The following is a 7,668-nucleotide window of genomic DNA, read 5'->3' on the forward strand; positions in this document are numbered from 1 at the left end:
GTGGCTCTTCCATCAATTGATTTCATAGTACAATTCATGCAGTGGCAGATATTCATCTACAGCAGATATTGTGCATACAAATACAGCAACATTACTTCCATCGACCTCGATATTATCATGTGTAGACTTCTCATTGGATGTCTGTCCATTCTGAATATGGGGAGGAAAGCTGTACATATAACATATTTTTTCCGGCTTGTACTGTAGATGCTGACATACTAATGCTCACTCCAGAGGACTCTGAAAAAAGGGCAGATGTGTTTGAGATTCCTGCAATGGAAACTCAAGGCCTGATTCACAAACAGCCTGCACAGTCGTGGTGGAGGCTCAGTAGTTGTGGTGGAGTCTCCACACTCGTGGCAGAATCGCTGCCATGGGAAACTGCAGTGCGAAGATTCCGCCATGAGTGTCAAGATTCCACACACCTGATTAGCCCCCACCACAACTGCAGAGGCTCTTTGTGAAATAGGCCTTAATTTTCTATTGTTTCATCTAATCCTACTGAATATTGCACACCCAACGTGTCAGTATATCTATTATCACATCTAAAATGATGGCAAATCTTGGTTTGTATGATGTGAGAGCAATATGTGTAAGAAACAGAGACCAGTTTTCTGCTGCTGCGAAATGTCTAAATGGAGCCAAAACCTATCACACTGAAGCCTCTCTATGGTGAAAATGGTGTGGTGTTTCACCTTGTTGAGTTGCGGAAGAAACAAACATATTCTAGTACAACTTCCCTTCTCCATTACATGCGTGGATATTATAGCATTGTGAACAACTGCTATAGTGTTGCTTAATAATGATAAGATAAATCAGTACATATGTTAGTGGAATAGCTATGACTCAATATCATTATTTTCTAGACCTGAATTGGAATTTATACCGTGTTTATTATTTGTATTAAATACCTTTGCACTGCGCTAGTTCATATTCTGTGCAGCATATCTCAAACAATGTCTGTAAATAATTGATTTCGGTGCTGTCAAGTATGAAAAAATACAATGGTTTTATGAATTGCAATTTCAACTAATTAGAGTTGCGAAAACAATACATTTGAAAGGGTCTGAGAAGCTGTTTCATAAAATATTTGGCATCAATTGGAATGACTGCATAAAAATGTTCCCATGCTGGGGATTAATTTGTAGTCGTATAAATATGTTCTTTAATGGCAAACAGACATATTCATCAATGTCATCTTTTTTTCATTAGATCCATGAGAATGTACTTCTGTGACAATGTGATTGTAAAGGCCTCTGGCCATTGCTAGATCTTGACTTTTGAATTTTTTTGAAATGGTATTCTTCTTCTGGCTGTGCCTCTTATTAAAACATTGTTAACAGTGCACTTGAAATGTTTGTATCCACATTGTAATACAATTTCTTCAAGCTCATGTTTAGGTCTTCCCTGCAGACAGCCTTAGCTGTTTTTTGGCGACCCTAATATAACTAATGAACCTACAGTGGGCTTTGGATCTGTACTTTGATCTTGATTCCATGATTATTTTCTCTACCTCTACTCCCTGCTTTTTTTGATTTGCGGTGTATCCTTGAACTGCTGTCATCAAAGCTTTCCATTTCACTGCATGAGAGACTATCTTACCTCCTACTTCCTGTAATTATTGTGCACACCGCTTTTCCACCCATTCCCTTTTTATACCCTTCCTGTTCTCCCCCTGCCTCTCCATGTCCCCAGCACTGTCATCAGCTGTGAATGAAGCAACAAGTACTCACCTTCTAACAGTTTTATAATCTTTACAAGATGGCTACCCATACATGCACATGCACAGTGGCCATCTTGCAATGCAAAAACAGCTAAGGCTACAAGTGGTACAGAATTCAGCTGCTCGCCTCTTGCGCAATGTTCCTCGGAGAACTTCCGCAATGCAAGCCTTACGTGATCTACACTGGTTGAGAATTTCTGAACGTGTGACCTTCAAAACACTGTGTCTTCTGTTTAAGATCCGTCAGAGTTCTGCCCCTACTTACCTGCACAATCTTGTTCAGCCTTATGTACCTAGCCGTTCCTTAAGGTCTTCAAATAATGGCGATTTCTTGATTCCAAGAATTCGACTGACAAAAATGGGAGGTCGCTCATTTGCATATCTTGGACCAAAGATGTGGAATGCCCTCCCATTGGCACTAAAAACAGAAACGAATCTTTTGGCCTTCCGAAAAAAGTTGAAGACTTTTCTGTTTTAACTTTCCTTCCTTTGTGACTTCTTTTAGTGCTACCTGATTTCTCTCTCCAGTCTGTCCCTGGCGCCGGGAAACCCATTGCGGGTAGCTGTGCGCAATATAAATTCAATAAAATAAAATAAATAAATAAATCTTGAAATGTTTATTTCTTTGGCTTTATGAAAGAACACTACAAGTTCACTGCCCTGAGTGTGTACATGCATGGCAACTATCTTGTAATGGTTTTTCATTAGAGATTTGTGACTGAATGACTAAAAGATTTAAAATAGGGAGACATGGGGTGGGGAGATCATTGTTACATATGTGTCACGCTAATGTTTTGGACATAAAGTTATGTTAACTCGGATAGAGAGGCTCAAACTAATACACATGTGGAGAAGGAACGTGAACGGGTTGGACAACAAGATCAAATGTTCCCTAGTCCTCCAGCATATTAAGCGCCTCTTCCTGGATTTCATTCTGCTCCAGGAGACGCACATGAGGGGCAATCACTATAAGGCACTGGACCGTTTTGGATTCAAACTCCTGGCCCACGCGGGCTACTCCATGGACTCACAGGGGGTGGGCATTCTGGTCAAGACTTTGTTACCATTCATAACATCTAAGATGTTGTGCAATGCCCAGGGTTGCTATGTGGCCATTACAGGCGTGTCTGATGATTGAACCCTGAACCTAGGCTCTGTATATATACCCCCAGACTTCATATGGGGGTCCTCCCTAGATGGGGAGCTCCCCTCTTGGAGCTCCCGCTTGGGACATTACTGATGGGGGGTGATATGAATGCCATAATGGACCCTACCCAAGATAGATTGGGGGTATAACAAGGCCACCCAGATGGGGGGCCCCTCCAGACCTTTGTGTCAGCTATGGGGGTGCCAGATCTTTAGAGGCTCCATAAACTCCACCAGTGTCAGTATACATTGTTTCTGCCTTCCCATGGCTCCTTTTCACGTCTTGATTACCTCTTTGCTCGCCATGATCAGGTGGGATGTTTTACAGATGCTAGGCACTATGCACAAGGAATAACAGGTCATTCACCAGTAGGAGTCACTCTCAAGGGCCCAGACACAAGTCAGATAGCCTTTCCCAGGCTGGACCCCTGGCATCTCCGAGATGAGGAGATAAGAGAAAAGCTATATACGCCCACAGAATTATAATATTTAGAAAGCCAAGGATCAGTTTCATCCCCAGGCATACTCTGGGAAGCAGTTAAGGCTGTGATTTATTGCCAGGCCCAGGCTCTGCTTGGGGGAAAGAAGTGGGAGGCTGTGATTGAGTGTAGAACCATTGAGCGAGACATCCAGGCCCTTGAAACAGAGTTGGAAGGGGTGGTGGCCTGGAGGTGCAGCACAGATTTCAATTACGTCAACACGATTTACGGTCTCTAGCCAATCGTGCTGTGAGGTCCTACGCTATGGCGACACATCGCCATCTCTGTGATGTTCGAGACAAGGTCTCCAAATCGCTACCCTGGGTGAAGAAAAGAGATAGAGACAGGACATGGGTAGTGGGTGTCAAGGACAGGTTGGGAGTCCTACAAACAATGAGTGCCAATATAGCTAACACCGTTGCCTCCTACTACGCCAACTTGTACACTCCGATCAGCACTAGAACAAGAACAGGCTATGATGAGTTTCTAAAAGTCTTCACCCTCTGGACTCTTCCCACTGAGTTAATGGAGGCTCTTAAGGCAGAATGGCCAAGGAGGTGACAGGGGCAGTTAGGGCTCTCAATCTGGGAAGGCAACAGGGCTGAATGGGTTGGCGGTGGAGCTTTTTAAAAGTATGACTGAGACAGCCTCCTGACCAATTCTATAAATCTTTAGGGCTGCTAAGGAACTGGGGCGATTGCCAGAGGATCAACCTACTGTCATAATTGTGGTAATCCACAAAGGAGGCAAACCCCGGGAAGAGTGCAATAACGGCCAATTTCCCTGCTAAACTTAGACGCATAGGTTTTGGCCAAGGTATTGGCTGCAATACTGACCCCGGTCCTCTGCTGCTGGTCCCACTGACCTTGGTTTTACTAGCCCTCTTTCATCACTTATTCATGTAGACCAATCGGATTTTATACCCCGCAGAATCAACGTCATAATCTACGGAGACAGTATGGAGTACTTCACACCACAGCTCTACCGCAGACATCAGTCAGCACTGCTGACCCCAGATGCGTCGATGGCGTTCAACAGTATAGAGTGGATGTATCTATTTACCATCCTGGTGAGACTGGGCTTTGGCGCACAGTTTTTTGCATAGATAAGGTTACTATTTCAAGCCCCCTTGGCTATAGTGAAGGTAAACGGAGACCTAGCCAGTCCCTTTCCGCTGAGGCAAGGCAGCAGGCAGGGATACCCGCTGTCACCTCTGATTTGTGCCCTAGTACTGGAACCTCTGGTGGCATGGATCAGGGCGATCCGATGGTGTGGGGGATCCCTTTTAAAAGGCGGGTGGGAAGAGCACATCTCGCTATATGCCGACGGCCCTTGGCTCCCAGCACAATGAGAGGCCTAGGTCGAATTAGTGGGCTTCAGATACCATGGAATATTCATGACAAGAGTTCAGCCCCTCTTTCTAGAGCGTAACCTCACCCCTCAGCTAGGATGGCTCCGATCAGATGTGATACATTGGCGTACTCTATGTTTATCCTTACCGCAGAGAGCAACAGCTCTATATTACATGATGTCTCTCCCAAGGTTTCTTTATGTTTTGCAAAACACGCCATATCCCATCCCCGGACCTTTTTCATACAGATAGAGCAAGAGCTCCATACATTACTATGTCAGGGAGCTGCACCCTGAGTAACCCTCCAGAGAGGGATCTATGATGGGGATTTGGCAATCCCATATATCAAAATGTACTATTAGGCCTCGCAACTTTTGATGATTAATGATTGGATATGCTCAAGCTGGGACAAACCTGCCATAGAGTAGATAGAGAGGTGATGCCAAACAATAATTATGAAACCATTCTATACACTTGAAGGGGAAGGGAGTGCCTCTCTATACATACTGCCACATTGGTGAAATGTTGGGCCGAAGTTGAGAGGGATGTGGGAGAACGAGACGCACTCTGGCGCAGTGATAGACTAGCAGAGGTCTCCAGCCTGACCGGCTTCTCCAATTGGGCAAAGATAGGAATTGAGCATCTTGGAGATGTACGGAGAAATGGAGCCTTTATTTCCTTTGAGACCTTCAGACAAGAATTTGACTGGGCCATCTCCCAGGCACTTCATAGCTACCAGCTGGGACATGCCCTTAGAGCTCACATCCAAGAGAGAATGATCTCCCTGACTCCTCTCTCTGTAAGACTACCTGTTGGCGGACCCATTCCCACACGGGGGTGTTTCAGAGATTCACGAAAAATTAATGAATAAGTCCCCGGACCCACTGGGCCCCCTGCGGGTGGCTTGGACAGATGACTTGGGTAAAATAACAGACGAGGAATGGGTGGAGGCATTGCAAGGTCCCCAGGACATAGCGATTTGAGTACAACTTAGGCTAATACAACTCAAGATCCTTCACAGAACATATTACCCCCGCACTTTACTTGACAAAATGGGAACAGTGGGAGAGCCCCTGTGTACAAGGAGGTGTGGACTGATAGGCTCCTTTTATCACATCCTATGGGAGTGCCCACTAATACGCAGATACTGGAAAGATATAGCTACTGTAATGTCATAAGTATTCTCAGTTGGAGTCCCACTAGAAGCGAAATGGCTGGTGTTGATGATACAGGGGCAGACGGACTGACCCAGACACACCCGGATATGGCTGTCATTGGCAGCGGGGTGGATAAACGGAATACTGTAAGGATATGGGGAAGCGGCTCACACCAACAGTGGCAGATTGGGAAAAAGATCTAGATTGGTGCAATAGGGCTGATGAAGTAGTGTATTCCAGCAGGAGATGCCCCAAGAAATGGGATAAGATATGGGACCCTTGGCAAATATATAGAGGAATTGATTTAACTGCATGCTAACCTCGGACACAATGTTAGCTCTCATGGGGGGTGTCAGAGAGTAAATAAAGAGCGCACCTATGGTTTGTTGCGTATTCCATCTTAAAGGTTCTGCCTGATCCTACATGTAAAGCGAGACACTACTTTTTTGATTATGTCATACTGCGAGCTATCTCTGCACCTGCTATGTATTGTACATTCTTGCATTATGTGATGAGCATGTTTAATACAAATATTTTTTAAAAGAAGATATGGAGTTGAGTTTAAATCTGTTTCATAGGTTTAAAGTCTGCCGTTTGCAAAATCACTAGATTTGCAATTGCACAAAGGAACTTGCAATGTATTTTATTTGCTGGAAAAATCTTTTGCACCCCTTGGAATCAAAAGGTGACAGGTTCTGAAAGAGGCACCTGCTTCTCCTAACAATTCCCAATGAAATGCATTAATGATCTGCAAGCTGCAATTTTAGTAATTTTACTGGTTCTATCGCCTTTTGTTTTTTTTTAATCTGGGGGTTTTTGCCCAGTAAACTTGATACAAATTATGTGGGTAAACTGCAAAGTACAGTAAGCCAAACTAGGAAAAACACATTACATTTTAACGTTATGCCCATTTGAGGTCTAAAACTCACCATGATGGGCAAATTTAGCCTCCAGTAATTGAAATTTACTGGAATCTTGCAATGAGGTCCTAAATCACCATATCTGAGTCTAATGTTCTCATGCAAACTAACAGGGGTTCAAGATAAACACATAGGGCCCAATTTACAAAGGCAATTTTAGAAATAAATATATAATTTACTGGAATCTTGCAATGAGGTCCTAAATCACCATATCTAAGTCTAATGTTCTCATGCAAACTAACAGGGTTTCAAGATAAACACATAGGGCCCAATTTACAAAGGCAATTTTAGACATAAATATATATTTATGGCCAAAAATCCCTTAATTACCCATGCTTTCAATTTACAAAAGGATGCCTAACAGGTATAAATGGATCTACTACTAGAGATATCTCAGCTATGAGTGTGAAAAAACCCACACTGGTAAATCCAATCAAGGAGTAAGAAGATAGTATTTCTGCGGGGCAGCTATTACGAGTCCAAGAGTTAGGTTTCTTGGTATTTCCTACACAAAGTTAACATTATTAAATTTAATAGTGCATCCCACTATTTCTCTATGACTCGGCCAGCCTTGCTATAGTGAAAATAGCTTTTGATTGCTAGTCACTATAAGGGCATGCCTAACATCAAATGTCCACCTGCCCTAAGTTTAAATACCATGCACCCTGTCTTATAGGTCAAAAGGTCTAATTAGGGGTGATTTATTAATATATAAAAGGAAAGTTGAGACGCGTCAACAAGGTTTAATTTGTCTGGTCAAATTGCAACTTGAAAACTGCTTTAGTCAGGCTGCAGTGTTAGGCAGGAAGCCATATTTGCACTGCTGCTGTAGTGAGAGGCACAGTCAGTGCAGCAGTCCACTGGTAGCATTTAACTCACAGGGGGTACCCTT

This window comes from Lissotriton helveticus, chromosome 5_1 (genome assembly GCF_964261635.1).
Source record: "Lissotriton helveticus chromosome 5_1, aLisHel1.1, whole genome shotgun sequence".
Taxonomy (NCBI): Eukaryota; Metazoa; Chordata; class Amphibia; order Caudata; family Salamandridae; genus Lissotriton; species Lissotriton helveticus.